The sequence below is a fragment of the Manis javanica genome, chromosome 9, assembly GCF_040802235.1.
Source record: "Manis javanica isolate MJ-LG chromosome 9, MJ_LKY, whole genome shotgun sequence".
In the NCBI taxonomy this organism is placed as follows: Eukaryota; Metazoa; Chordata; class Mammalia; order Pholidota; family Manidae; genus Manis; species Manis javanica.
The window spans coordinates 49,992,012-50,008,060 of NC_133164.1; the positions used below are offsets into that span (position 1 = coordinate 49,992,012).

Genomic DNA, 16,049 nt, shown 5'->3' on the forward strand with positions numbered 1-16,049 from the left:
GTGTTCTCTGTGTCTAAATTTTCCCTTTCCATAAAGACACTGGTCATATTGGATTAGGGCCCATGCTACTCCAGTATGGGCTCATCTAAACTGACTACATTTGCAAGGACCTTATTTCCAAATAATGTCATATTCTGAGGTACCACGGATTAGGTCACCAAAAAATGAATCTGGAGGAACACAATGCAACCCATAATAACTGGGGAGCTTTTAAAAATAAAGAGCTCTGTGTTCATTCATAACCTCCAGGAATCATGCCTGTTTTAATTAATTTTCTGGGTAATTGTAGCCCAGGCAACCTGTGACTACTGGACCATGGACTTGCAGCTGGAAACAATTAAGTTAATCAAGAAGATTATGTAAAGAGTTACTTTTATCACAGGGTTTAAGAGTGGCTGGAATACTCAATGCAATCATTCAGGCATGAGGAGATAAGAATCAGATATTAGTGAAAATCTTAGCAATGCAAAGTGAAGTATGACTGAAGCATGCATGAACCAGACCATGAATATTTGAGAGGACAGAAAAAGTAAAGGGAGGAGTTGGATACAGCTTTAGAATTCAAGCCTTAGTGGCTGCAAGGTTGATGAAAAAGTTGAATGATTCCAAAGGGAGAAATGATATTTCCCCTTTCAGCAATGAAAATAAACATGAATAAAGTGCTCACTCAGTGAAAGCACTACGCTAAATACCAGAAACACAAAATGAGTGAGACTCCATGCTTTATCCCAAGGAATTCACAATCTATTGGGCAAAAAACAGATTAATTACAATACAGTTTAATAAGAGATACAATGCAGACGATTGAGATCGTATGAGAGGAATCCAGGAGAAGATAGTGGTCTCTTTTGGAATAGTCCAGAAGAAGTGACTTCACCTTAAACATTCAAGAGGCTTAGACTCAGGAAAAACCACATTTATTGACATCTTGTCCTACAAAGCAAAGGTGAATCAGATGGGACCAACATTCAGTCCTGGTGCAAACAGGACCCAGGATGCAAGAGCGCGGTTCTTATTTCTGCTTATTATACAGGTTGTGCACAAGTCATGGAAAATATCTGAGGCCAGGTGATTGTTTGCTCTCCAATGGTTCATTCCTTTAACAAGTCAAGTGTTTTTTTCTTTTGTTCAACCCAGTTTCTGTCTTTATATGTGCCCACTAAGATATCCAATACCAAGTACAAACTTCTTGAATTTTTTAAGGTATTATTGATATACACTCTTATGAAGGTTTCGCGTGAAAAAGAATGTGGTTATGACATTCACCCATATTGTCAAGTCCCACCCCATATCCTACTGCAGTCAGTGTCCACTGGTGTAGTAAGATGCAATAGAGTCAATACTTGTCTTCTCTGTGCTACACTGTCTTCCCCATGATCCCCCCCAACACCATGTGTGTCAGTCATGCTTCACTTTGCATTGCTAAGATTTTCACTAATATCTGATTCTTAATACCCCTCAATCCCCTTCTCTCTCCCTCCCCACCCACCCTCCTCCACCCCTCCCCTTTGATAACCGCTAGTGCCTTCTTGGAGTCTGTGAGTCTGCTGCTGTTTCGTTCCTTCAGTTTTGCTTCATCATTATACTCCACAAATGAGGGAAATCATTTGGTGCTTGTCCTTCTCCACATGGAAACTTCTTGAATTTTTGTAAAAAAATATCGAGCTCAAAGAAATTGACAGAACTTGAGGGTTATCTGGTCCAAGTCATCATCATTGCCAGTGCTCCAGGGTGACTGAGGTAGGACCAGGTCATGTCAAAGTCAGGAGTGAGTACCCCATCAATGCTCAACCAGGCCTTTTCCAGGATTATTTTGCATATCGTAGGTCTGTGTATGAGTTGTCAAGAGGAGATCATATATGCTTATCTCCTGTTCCCAATTTGTTTAGAAAGTCTATCCATCTGGGCAAAGATAAGGTGACGGTAGAGACAGGAGAAGCATCTTTACACATCTGCCTCCTTGCGCCTGCGGTCCTCAGGGTAAGGCCGATGCTGCCCTGTGCGTATGACCTGCGAGAGCTGAGGACGACGGTGAATTCTTGCTATACCACAGCTCATCTATGCTTAGGCTTATATCTTCCTTCCAGAGGAACTTACAGTAATTATTTATAAATTCCTGGTTGTATTAGTTTCCTATTGCTAGTGTAATAACTTACCACAAACTTGGTGGTTTATAACAACACAAATGTATTATCTTCCAGTTCTGCAAGTTAGAAACATGGCATAGGTCATGATGGGCTAAAATCAAGGTGTCATCGAGGCTGCACGCCCCTTTCAGGAGACTCCAGGGAAGAATCATCTTCCTTGCTTTTCCCAGCTTCTGAAGGCTCCCTGCCTTCTTTGGTTTATGGCCCCTTCTTTCATCTTCAAAGCACATCATCTAATCTCTGCTTCCATTGTCATATCTTTACTGATTCTGATCTTCATACTTTCCTTTTATAAGGATACTTGTGATTACATTGAGCTCACCCAAATAATCCAGAATAATCTTCCATCTCAAGACCTCTGGTCACCTCTGCAAAGTCCTTTTGCCCTGCCACACTCATAGGTTACCAGGATTAGGGCATGGGCACCTTTGGGGAAGGAGAGGGGAGAGTATTCACCTACTACAGTTAAGGAGTTATTCACAAACTCTTGATTTTTTGAACCAAACTCTACTCTAGGAAGAGCACATCTTCATCTATTAGCCACCCCTGAACACCACCTTGGATTCCAGCTTGTAAGGGCTTCAGAAATACAGATTCCTACTGTTACCAGCTAAGATGCTGTTTTTCCCAGGATTGTGTCTCAGAGGCCACAAAGAATGAAGCCAACAGCCAAGAGTACAGAGCAACCAGCAAAGCTTTTACTGAGGAGTGAAAAGAAAATGGATCCTGCTAATTCAGAGGGGCTCCAAGAGAGAATGGTGGGCAGGGCCACAGTGTCTAGGGCTATAAACCTGGAGAAATTTACATGATTGGGGGCTTGTTGCTAGGGTTGAGCTGGGTTCCAGATCATAACTCCCTTATTTTTCAGGCTGCATTTTCCAGATGTCCAGGTTGTGGCTTCTTGTTTACTATGAAGCTTTGACCCTAGGTCCCTCCTAACTGCAACTTACCAGAGCCTTGACACTTACAGGGGTCTTGAACTCAAATCTTCCTGCTTCCCACTAATACCTGCCTCACTAACAACCACAAAATGGTGTTTCTGCTAAGAAAACCATTTCTTTAAAGGAAGGAAGCAGGTATGATTGATAACTTACTGAAGTTTAGCATATTTTTGTGCCACTCACTTCCACGTAAGTTTTTTTTGTTTTGTCTCCAGCAGTCTAATATATTTTCTTGTATATAGTAGGTATATAGTAAATTTAATATTTACTGAAAAAGTGAACTAGTCTATTATAAAAATAGGTGTAATTTTACATGCTGGTATTTTTGCATGACAGCATCAAATTAATTTTAAAATAAAAGAGGTTTAGATAGCAAGGATATAAAAACACTCATTACTAGAAAAGTGGAAATTTCAACTTGGTCCTCAAAACAGCTAAGAAAACAAAAACAAAGAAAACCATCTATTCATAGCAAGTTCCCGTGTTTAAAGTATGCATTATATTTGTTATATGTGTTACATATGCATTTACTTGAATGCCTGATAATATGCCTGATAATAACAAGTGAAGGTAAACTATTTTAAGAAAATAGACCCACTTCCTTACTCAGTAAATGTAGTCTGTGAAACCAAGTGTACCAACTCAGTGCTATTCAAATAACATGTTTTAGCTTTTGTTTTTCTTCCATTCTTCCCTAAAACCTGGCAACTGTACCTTGTTCATTTTGTTTCATTTTTCTATGAAGGTAAATCTTATTCATAACCTTTACATCCCACAAGTCAGTTGTAAATCTAAGGAGAAGCAAATTCATTTCCACCCATACACTTTAAAGATTTATTTTCCCACAAATCAACAATGATATTAGGTAAAGGCACAAAGTTTTCCCTAACCCCTTGTGAACAGAAACATCCGAAGTGGAGTCAGGCTGTCAAGGGGCCTTAAAGTGGAGCTGGCAGGCCATGGGGGAAGCTGGTCTTAAGCATGTAGAACAATTCAGTAGAACATGAACTTTGGACTGTGACAAGCGGCTGCATCCTGTTGCAGTTCTCAGGAGACTTACTTTGCTGAACTCCAGTCTAGCAACTAACATTGTGACCTATCCTTTATGGACCCATTGTAACTTCAGGGGGAAAATCCCAGAGCAAAATACCCTTTGAAAAAACAGAAATCAGTTAAAGGGAGAATCCTATTTATTGCTTACAAATAGTCGTCCGCTTCTGCTCACCCATATCTCTTGCAACCCAGCTGCAGAAAAAGGGACCCCACCCAACCTCTCCCATCCAGATCTGCCCTCCTAGCCCTTGTAAGTAGCCATTGATATGGAGACTGACTACTTCTCTCCACCCCTTGGAAACATCTATTCATATGGAGATGAACTAAGGCCCGGCAAGAGATTCCAGAAATACTGCAATTTTACTCACACCCATATTAGTTAATTTTGTCTATGCCGATCATAATTCTTTGAATAATTTATTGTAATCCTGGAGTTTTTGGCTTTATAAACCCTGTCTTTCTTGACCCCTGTTCAGAGCACATTTCAGGTTCTTCCTGAATCTGTGTCTCCCTGATTCAAATTCCTGAAGATGTCAAATAAATGTTTGGTTTGCATTGTAGCCTCAGTTCTTTCTTGTTCAACACCCTCCATCTCATGCTAGATAAGAAAGCAGTAGTCCTTACCCCCACCACCAAACTTTTCTGGATCTAAACACCTCTTCCATCTGTAATCTCAAGGAAAAACTCATGTTCTTATGCACTTATAAATTAATAGTCTGTAATGCATTTCCTTTATGAGTGTGAAAGAATAGAATACAAAAACAAATGCTTATTTATTCTCTCTGCTGAAAATGTCTGATGTTAGGAGAAGAAACTTTGGTTTCCACAGAAAATATTGGCTTCCCCATTAGCCATCTGCTAGATGGTGGGAATGTTCTGTGTGGCTTTCTCAGCTGGAACATTTGGAAAATGAATACATCGTTGCAAGAACTCACATTGTTGGCCATAATGTTTGTGATAATGTTGTTGACTTACCAGATGTCCTGGAAACTCCTGGGGTGGAAGTATTTCCAGTCGTTCTAAACCCCTCAGTTATGTGGCAGAATAGTGTTCGTTATATATGACTCAAGCTATTTCTCACGGTTTACCATGGAATTTTTCATTCAGTTAGTCATTCTTTAGACTAAAACAAGCTGGAAATGGATACCATTGAGCTGCTCATGTTATTCCAAACTCTACCCTGATCCTCAGAGCATAACAGAGCTATTATTTGCCGTTTTTCAAAATAATCATCCTGCAACCTCAACTGCGCATCCATCAGTGTATAAGATCGAGCAGTATGACCTTCACTGTACTTGTCTCCAGCTGGTAGATAAGCAACAAAGTCTAACAGTTGAATGCTTTGCTCACTCATTATGCCTAAGGAGTTTGTTTGAAATGTGAATAGCTTCCATTTTCAGGCCTGGTCTTCCCTTTTGAAATGAGATTAATGAAGTGATGAATACAGTGAAGAGTCCTTTACACTTTGGCATAAAAATAGATTAGACTTCTTCTGTTGCAAACAGAATTCTCTCTTACAAACCTGCTCCTCTTCCTGTTTGCCTTTCATTTAAAGTAACAGAATTCTCCCAGCAGAGTGAGGACTTGTAAGTGGGAACCCATTTTAAGACCACATAGATTTCTGACTGTCGCACTCATCATACATGGCTACATTTATTTGTCAAACTACACTACGTGATTCGTTGTTATCTTCTACTTCAGTCAAAAGGAGATACTACAAGGGTTTTATGCCCAAAGATTTTTAAAGGGCAAATTAAAGTATATTTGAGCACTCTTATTCTACCACACAATTGCAGTTTCATTTGTTACTTGGAGCTTACATAGTGTGAGGCAGGCTAGAATAGGGAGCAGAGGGACCCAGGTTTCAAAACAAAAGGTACAGAACAACAGGATGCCTGCAGTCTAGAACATACCAAACATAAACTCTTATAATCTGCCTACCAAGTCAACTTCCTCTTAAGAGGAAACATTTTCTCTTTCCCTCAGCAGGCATGTGCAACCCAGACCATTAGGCAAATTACCCATCCCACAGCCATGAATATTCACCCCACAGATAATCAGGCCCTTTTAAAAGCCCAAACCTAGACCCCTCCAATGCTGCATGTCTCTGGAGCATGCCTGCACTCCCTCACTGAGTGTGTACTTCTGTTTAATAAACTCCTGTTTGCTTGTGAATTCTTCCTTGACCAGAGTCAAGAACCCTCTCCAGGGTTTGAAGTCTCACCTACCTGGCAGGGAGCCCTCCCTGGATTGGATTTCCCAACACTAATGTCAAGGCAAATGGGTGGCCTATCTGGTCTACATCACTCATGCTTACAGTTCCCACTGACCGACCATCCAGCCTCTGCCCCGGTGCTCTGCCATCAGCCTACAGAATCACTGCAGAGATGACCCTGAGCCAGTGGCCCTTTCAGCTCTGGTGGTTCTTACTGTTGCCTGAAGATGAATACAAGCAGGCGCCCCCTCCCTTGATGAGAAGTTTGTATCTTTGAGAAGCCCAAGCCCCTTAATCGTGTACTGACTCAGAATCCGGGGACTGGACTAAGCAGTTAGAGATTAAGGACATGGGATTTGCTAAACCAAGGTAAAGCAAACTAACAGACATAAGTCAGTCACAGTACTCTGTTCCCTCTCAAAACCTACAGATAAATCCTTGACATATGTATCCACGAGATACATAGGTTTTATAGGAATTTAGACCCCTTATCACATGGACTGCCTGCTGACCACAGGCCATAGACCCCAAACTGGCTGGAGCTGGAAGACTGACAGCAAGGATTTCTGAAGAAAAGCCCTGCCACCTCACCACTGACCAGTCAGAAGAATGTGCACATGCACCCTGCAACCATTTCCCATAATTCTGCCTTTAAAAACCCTTGCTTGTAAGACAACAGAGAGCTAGAGACCTTGAGCATTAACTACCTGTTCTCCTTGCTTGTCACATGCAGCAAGTGCTTACTTCTTTCACCACACCCTGGTGTCCATGGTTGGCTTGCTGTGTTCCAGGCAGGCAGACCCAGGTCTGGTGCTGTAACACAGACATGGGAATATCTAAGGCATGTCCTCTTAGGCCCCACAGCCATCCCCTCCTGGGGCTTTTCCCTTGGCTGTTGCGGGGGGTGGGGGGTTTCCATCCAGAGAGTGAGCTTAATCAGCTTTGTCCTTCCTTGGGTCTCATCCACCCTTTGCATGTCACCCTGCCTCTGTAGAACTCAAAGCCCAGGCCCCTTTCTCCTGGAAACACCGAGGTCTCTATGCCCACTTCCCCTTCCTTCCTCTCCTGACGCCTCCATTCCACCTGAAGGAATTCCACAATCTGCAGGACATTCCTTCTATCAGACATGCTCTTAAAGAGAACCTATTTGGGGGACTCTAATCGTGTGTATGGCTGTTTTTTTCTCCACCCTTCCCCCGAGGCAGAAATGACAAAGCCAGCTATCTGTCTGAACGCCGTAACTAGGGAGGGGAAAAGGAGACACACAGAGAAGACACGGAAAAGGACATATCTCAGGGACATCATGCCACCACCTAACAAAATACAGAACAGAGGAATAAACAGAAGAGTCCAGAACGGAGGTAGGAGGATGAATAACTTTATCAGCCATTTTCTGATATGCAAAGAACTCAGCTCAAGCTGTCTTTGAGAGAAGCTCACCTGCACATTTATGGTCCCCACCACTCCGTGTGCAAGTAAACCCAAATCTCATGGTCCCAACTTTGAATTTGATAAGAGTGGCTAACTTATTCAAAACTATGATTAAATGAATGAATTAAATACAAATTAGATGCAGAAAATATATTGACCAATGTCCTTTAACACAATATTTTGTTCTGACAAAAGGGTTATTAATTAATTTGTATTAATAAGGGTCTTCTACTTTGGGAACAGTCCCAGAAAACAGAAAAGTCATGGAAATGTAGGGCTGAAGGAAAAAGTTCTCTAATCCAGTGGTTTTTCAATCTTGAATGTATACATCAATCACCTGCGAAGATTCCACAGACATATATGTGACCCATCCTACCCACAACTAACTGGCAGGTGGACCCCAATCATTGCTGTTTTAAAAGTTCCTGGGTGATTCTAACACACTGGAGATTGAGAATTCCCATCCCTACCTTCCTTTCCCAGGTACACAGGTAGATTGTTAAGATGATCTAAGATGCATCATCATAAGTGAAAAAGCAAGTGAAAAGCTTAAAACTGCTTCTTCTGACCCTTTGTTATATATTCTTTCCACCACACCTGCACTAAATCCCAACATTATAAAACATCTTAGTGTCCAAAAAAGGTTCTGCTGCAGTTTATTTCAATGTTGAAGAGAACACATTAGAATCGTATCAAATCTTATTCTCACGGTTCTCTTATTTCAAAAGCTGTAACAATTTTCCCTATCTCCCCAAAGAATGACTCCACAGCCCCCACCCCACCCCATCCACATTTGATAAATGTTAAACAACACTTTTATGAGATGGCATTCCATTCTAGAATGACATTTAAAAGCTCTGAAGTTTAATTGCTGTGGATGACCATCGATCATTTCTGGGAAGCCCCTGAGACAGTGGACTTTGAGGTATGCCATCCATCTCACGACGATACTGTGGCTGGGTGCCTTCCCTTCCTCGTCAGTGGTTGATCGAGATGGCTGCTGACTCTCAGACGCCTCCCATCCCCTCACCTGCTCTGCATGACAACTGAACTGAGCCACGTTTTGACAGTCAGCCTGCTCTTCCCTGTTCAGATTAATGAACACAGCTTTAGCTGTTAATTCAAAGCTAGTCAAGCTTGGATCCAACAATTATTGACCAATTTTCATATTCAGTTCAAATGTATGTGTAGAAGGGTGTGGGAGAGAAGCACAATTTGGTGTGATTCTTTACATCTAGGGTAAGCAAGTAAAGGGAAGAGTAATGGGTCTTGAGAAAGAACCTGAACCTCTCCTTGGGTTTGGCTGAAACAAAATGTCTCAAGCCCCAACACCTTTGCAAGCTACAATGATGTGATGTGGGGGTTTGAGCTTCCTGCCCTGCAGCTAGACTGCAATCTATCAAAAATAACAAGCACACAGCAGCCCCTGTGCATGTCTGCCTTCTGGGAGGGTCAGCAGCTAAGCAAGTATTTGAAGGGGCTTTAGAATTAGAGCCTCAAACCTCCTTTTTTTTCCCTCCACAACATGAAATGTTCACTTATACACAGAATTATGTAAGTGACTTCATCTGCCTCCCTTTCAGAATCATCCAGGACAATAAAAACTGAATACTTGATTTTCAACTCTGAAATGTCCTCCTCAATAAAAGAAGGACTACAAATACCCTTTCTTGTATAGAAAAACTATATACGGACCCCAGGCGCCAAATACTGTCAAGATGCACTCTTATCAGAATTTCTATTTACAGAAAGGAGAAAACAAGATTGGCCAGAACATTCTGGCCCTTGGTTACTGGTGGTAGAGGTGACTGAGAGGCACACATGCCCATCCAAGACATGCTACACCTTTGCCCTGGGGATAGAAATCTCTCCTAGTCAGTTTGAGTGATCTCACTTTTAAAGCATGCAACCTGGGATTGGAGCACAATACATAGCAGCTGGTAATAGTTTTGGTAATGTTGATAAACTCTAGTTATTTTCCTTACTGAATTTCTTCTAGGTCTGCCTTAGTGTTTAGCATCTGTCTTTGGCATCAGACTAGCTTAGCTGTTCAAGGAAAGATCAAGAAAGGAGTCGTTATCCGCTTTGGAGCAGTACACCCATGGGGACCATGTGTAGATGGCAGAGGTCATTCAGTTTGAACATTTCCACCCACAGGTGAAATGTAGGCAGAGGGGCAGAGGCAGCACAGGGATCTCTATTACGCTGCCAAAGATTTGAAGTCCCTACTGCTTTTAAGGATGTCTCTTATCTTATCTGCAACTAGTGATTAAAAACACCTGAGTTACAGAATCAATGCTAGGAATGAATGAGATAAAGGCAAAGCATTCAGCACAGTGTCTGACACATAGGTAGGACTGTATAAATGATAGTGGAAAATGTATCAACGATGGGTCTTATCTTCCTATAAACTAATAAAATTAGTTTATATCTAATAAACTATGGAACAAATAAATAAATGGTTATAAGTTGAGTAAGGGCTAGCTATGATGGAATAAATAATTACTATAATAATCAGGTGTGATGGTGTGATCTGCTTTATATTTCTTAAAGGATCACTCTGTTTGCTATGGTGAAAATGGAGTAGAAGGGAATGTTTTTACTGCTATATTATTATTATTTCTGAAGCTGTCTGCCTGTTGTACTGTTCCTTCCCCATACAAGACTGGGTCCTGCTTATAACCTGGCCAATTTCCACCTGAAGTCCAGCCCAATGGCTACTGCGCTGCTTTCTGCTTTTGCATTGCTCAGTGCCACTGCCTATCTGCCTTGTATTTTCCAGTGCCTCCTGTCCCTGTACTCCCCAGCTCTGCCCACCACATGAGGAAGCCCACCCTCTCACGTCCTGAGGAACCCCTGTGAGGCTGGAGACAGCCCTGCCTTTGGTACTGCAGTCACACCTTCCCCTTTTTTCTCAATCTATGCTGTGCTCCTCCAGGCGTGACCTCTGCCACATCCGTCTGTTCCCACCGCATGCCTTTTCCATGCCCCAGGAATTCAGGGCCCAAGTGAAAAATGAGCATTCCCAGGAACTTTAATTAGATTCCAAAGATAAGAAAGGAGTTAATAAGTAAATGCCAACCATCTTCATATAAAAAAATAAAACTTTTTGATCAATTGTTGAGGGGAGCTCTTAATGAGCTAACCACTTTTAATTCAATATTTGACAGTAATTGCAACAGAATTACCTTTTAACAAGACAAGAGCCTCTATGGGTTTTTAGCAGTCAAATGAGGTAACAGAACAGTTCTTGTTAAGGAACTGAAAGAGAATCACAGGCTCCTTCATGCCTGCTGCTGAGTCTGAGGGACAAGACTACCAACATTAGCCCCCAAAGACAGTGATACTGTTAGTCTGGAATAATACAAGATATCTCTGTGTTAAGTGTGGAAGAGTCTAAATACTGGGGCTGATGGAGCATGAAGGTTGTTGAGGATGGTTGGAGATCTGGCTCAGCTCAGGCTGTCAAGGAGGCTGGGAGCCAGGGGCAAAATAGGCTCTGCTTAATGAGCTCTAATGGAAGGTCAGAAGCAACTTCTGCGGTGATGTTACAAGCAGATAGACCTTCTCCCCATTGCATGCAGATGGCAAGGAACTTTTCTTTTTTCTCAATCTATGTTGTGCTCTGGAGAGAAGGTGCAGTTCATGTTGGCACTCAGCATCCTTCTCTCGGAATGGCGTGTAAAGCAGCCCCTATATTAGCAGAGTTCAATCAGACCCACAAAACAAGGGTGGCATTAAAAGAGGGGCATTTATACAGGAGACGGAAGAGGGCCAGGGAGAACATCGTATGGATTTAATCAGGTCACACTGCATTTCATCCCTGGGAGATCTGAGTCAGGCAGCTGGGAGTACCACAGAGGCATGGCTCCAAAATTGTTTTCATTATGCACTTTCTTGAAACCCTCTGAAGCAGCTCACCTTTCTCACCTCAGATGGCTATGTCATCACCTTTATTTCTGCTCTAACTCTGGCTTTAATGGATTTTCTAGGCTTCTAGCTTTGAAACCACATAGAAAGAACAGCTTCGCCTGAGTACCATAGCTGTTACTCAGATCAAATGTCATCCATCCTCAGGGACAGCTTTAAGTTCAGAATGATGTTCAGATTTGGAGGGTTTAAAGCCAAGCAAATAGATCATATATATTTTTGATGGTCTTTAAAAGAAGCTTCAAGAAGACTCTTATTTTCTCTAACAAACATAGTTATAAAACAAATGAAAGATGTCAAAATGCCATTTATACAGTATCTTTGGGGGGAAATAATGTTAGAAGAAAGAAAAACAGCTAACAAAATATTCATACTGCTATATAAGGAAAAGGAACCTTTGGAGACAAAGTTCATATTTGACAGGTAATGTGACAATAAAAGAGGGAAAACATGAATTAAAATGCAATGGAAAGTTCATAGTCTCCGTGCACAGAAAAATAAGTGAATGTCCTTAAATTGATCAGCTTTCCAGCTGGGAGAAGGGCTTCAAATGATTGATGGATGTGTGATGGTTTTTCTTTTAGAAATGTGTTGAGCCACAGTGAGGAGATTAATTGGAGTCATTTTTTTAAAAGAATATATAAATGTGTTTGTAATGTACTGTGTTTTACATACGTAGGAAGTTAAATAGTGCTTTTAAGATTAATTCAAAACCAAGGAATAGATTGATGGTAGGGAACAAGGAAATTTACACACTTAGTGTGAAGACAAATGCTCAAAATATTGGAATTGATTTGAAAGTTAAACCTAAAGATGATGTCAGACTGAGGAACCCTGGGGACCATCATAGCCACAAGCCACAAGGCATGTTCTCAAGTTCTCATCACTAAAACCCAGCAGACCCACCACCTGTCATGCACCAGCAAGACAGAGGTTGAAAAAGTGTTGAAACAGACTCAGATTACATGCATAAATGTAATTCTCCAAACTGACTGCTCATGAAAATCACATGTGAGCTTCTGAGAAAAGAGACTGCAGGATTCACTTGACTCTCACCAAATCAGAATCTCAGAGGGGCCCCTAAGATATTTCCTAGCGTTCAGAGCCCTTCTTCTTTTTCAGTCTGAATTAGTATGTTTTTAGAACCAATGGTTGAGTATGAGGCCCCATTTGAATGCCAAAACATCTGGAGGGGCACTGTGTTTATAGTTGCAGGGTCTGCAAATATAGATGCATGACAGCTCCGAGGTCGAGGTCGGTGGTTAGGGACCACTGATACAGAACATGGCTTCATGGGGGCAGGTACTGTCTTCTCCACCATTGTTTCTCCAGACCCTCATGTGACACCTGATACATAATGTATGATCACAGAACATTCATTGAACTAGTAAGGGAATTGGGAGAACTTCAAATTATTGTCTCTCTTTCAGGTAAAATTGAAGATTTAGGAATATTATACCCAGTTGTATTGCAAAGGAGATCAGAGTGGGAAGTCACACCCAAGTTTTATAATGTCTCAGAACAACTGGACCCAGGAATCTGGCCCACCTTGACCTTTGAGACTTTTGTGATCACTCCTTTGTATCTTCCCTTGGGCTTATCACAATGACGAAGCTCACAGGAGCTGTACAATAATGACATTCATTTAACAAATCAATGCCTCTTTTTTCAGGATCATTAGGAGAATTCACATTCATCAGTTAGGAGGAAAACTTTGGTAGTGGGCCTCTTCAGATTATTTTCAAAATAACAGACACTAAAAAAGAACCTCTAACTGTATCTAAGCTATATGAAAGTCCTATTAATTCACATAACCCATGGATTTAAAAAAAGCTCTTTTAAAGTTTCTTAAACAGCGTAATTTTTTAAATTTTATCAATTATTAAGTCAACAGAAATGAAGGTATGTAAAAGCTCCAAGAGTCTCCCCATGACATCTAGCATAATTTACCCATTTCTGTGCATTTGCCAGCCAGTCAGAGCAACAGATAGAACCACACCTCAGGATTTCTGGCAGCCTTTACTACAGCACCTCCCCATCTATGTATCAGAGTTCTTACTAACGGGATGTGAGCAGAGGTACTGTGGCCAACTTCTGCATTACCATCTTAAAAGTGAAGCTGCCTGTCCCTGCCTCCCTCCTTCTATTTTCACTTTTCACTGGCTGGCATGTGGACTTGGCAGTGACTTAGACATGGACAATACCTTGAAGGATGATGGAGCCACAGGATGGAAGGAACCTCCTTCCTTGAAAAACTGCCATAAGCAGAGCCTTCCCCACAAGTCCACACTACTCACTTTTGGACTGTTAGGTGAAAAGAAAGAAATTTCTTCTTTGTTTGAGTCCCTGCCTTTGTGATTTCCTTGTTTCAGTGGCTTAGCTCATACTTAAATTTTATACTTCTTATTCTAAGGTTCTGTGTTTTCATATATGTCCAACTGGCAAAATATCTAATGTTTTGCCTGCAAGAAGTATATTATTTACAAGTTTTCCCCCAAGGGCGATTGTACGGGTTAAAGCAAGTATTTTACTTTATTATCCTACACAGATGACAACCACCAATAGAAAATGTTCTTGAGACAACTGTGCCAAACAGTGAAAAAAGGGGAGATCAGGAAGCTAAAAATATGATACACAGTATTTTTTGACCTGGATATATCATCTGAAGGTACATTTTGTTTGGCATATTTTAAACACATTTTCAGTGACAAGAAACAATATTTGTGAGTCTATTTCTAGGCACGTGCATAGAGTTAATTAGCAAACTATCAACTTACTGTGCATGCAAATTTCAAAGTTCAAGAAGTGGCAATTTACCCACATAAACCTTATGCAGCTTTTATTGTTTTGTCAGATCTTCTTACTTAAATGCATAAATTAAGTACTGTGTGTTGTACCCACTAAAAATATGGCAGGATTCCTTGGGAGAAGTGAAAATTAAAATGTCAGAAAGAAAAAGCTTTGCCGTCTCACCCTCCAAGGTGTGCCGGGGGATGCAAGCCTGTTTTGGAGATGCACTGGCTGCCAGGCTGAAGGTGACAGCAAAGTGTGGTGCTCCTCCAAGCCCACCCCACTGACACACGCACTCCCTCCCGGCACAAGGGAAGTCTGTATACACCAGACACCGAACACATGAGCTTCAGGGAAACAATCAAGCACAGAGTTTACCTCTCCTTTTCCAAGAGTTTCATTTAACATTTCAGGACCAAAAACTCATCCAGCATTCTCAGTGTAAGATTATTTTTTTTTTGTTCTACACAGAGTAGGCTTCTTCATTCTTATTTTTTGTCTGAATTGTCTACATATTCCTGGTATAAGTCTCAATTTTCCTTTGCCCTGCCTCCACATTCATGAAAAGGTAAAGATTTGAAAAGATACAGATTAACCTCCACAGTACTCGATGAAATTGCTATCATATTTATTTAATATTTCTTAAATGCTTTGCTTGGAACTACTTTAAAATGGATTACTTATTCTTTTATTGAGATTGTTCAATGATCTCCAATGTGGATTTTAAGGGACTCAGAGAGTCTTGAAGGTGATGAAAAGGCTTCTCTGACAACATTTGGCATTTCAAAATGACACAAACACATGTGCATGTACCCATGCATACATACACACACACACACACATTTACTCTGTAAGACTGCACAACAGATGTAACAAATTTCTTGAAGCTAGAAGTAGTTTAACTGCATGACAAAAGTCACACCTTGTACAAGCTGTTTAGAAATATAACCAACCAGAAACTTGGTTCTGACCAAGTTTCTACTAATGAAAATATGAAAGAAAATAAATTATTACTGAATGAAGTTTACTTCTGGTAGTTTTTTTTTTTTTTATAATAATGAGCCTACTCGGTCATGGAAAATAATAAGATTCCTTGTTGCTTAAAATTAGGATAAATCCATCCTTTTTCCCTGGAGATTTTAATATTCTATCCCCAAGATAATTTAAACAATTTCTTAATAATACTATCAAATGGGGTGATCATGGAAGAGACTGCTTGTATTCCATCTCTACTTAATTTTGCCAGTAGAGTAGGTGATACCATCTTGTCATCCACTATCAAAGGAAAAAGAAATTCCTACTATTTTCCAATCATTTGCTACTCAGGAAAAGAATAAAAATAGGATCTATGTCCATTTTGTTCTCCTGAACATTTTTCTATGTCAAAACAAAACAAAAATACCTTCATTACTTCTCATTCAACTCTCCCTCATTCCCTGTCTTATTTTTTAGAATTAAAAGTGTATTTTTGACTGACTAGTTCCCACTCTATCCACACTTCCACAGGCGGTTTAAAGGGACATAAAAGAGAGAGAATGACGC

At 40.8% G+C, this 16,049-nt stretch overlaps 1 long non-coding RNA gene across 1 annotated transcript in view; it reads right to left on the reverse strand.

Annotated features, from left to right (window-relative positions):
- The window catches only part of LOC140843517 (uncharacterized), a 194,101-nt gene that overhangs the window by 120,817 nt on the left and 57,235 nt on the right, over nt 1-16,049 (reverse strand). The window lies entirely within an intron of this gene.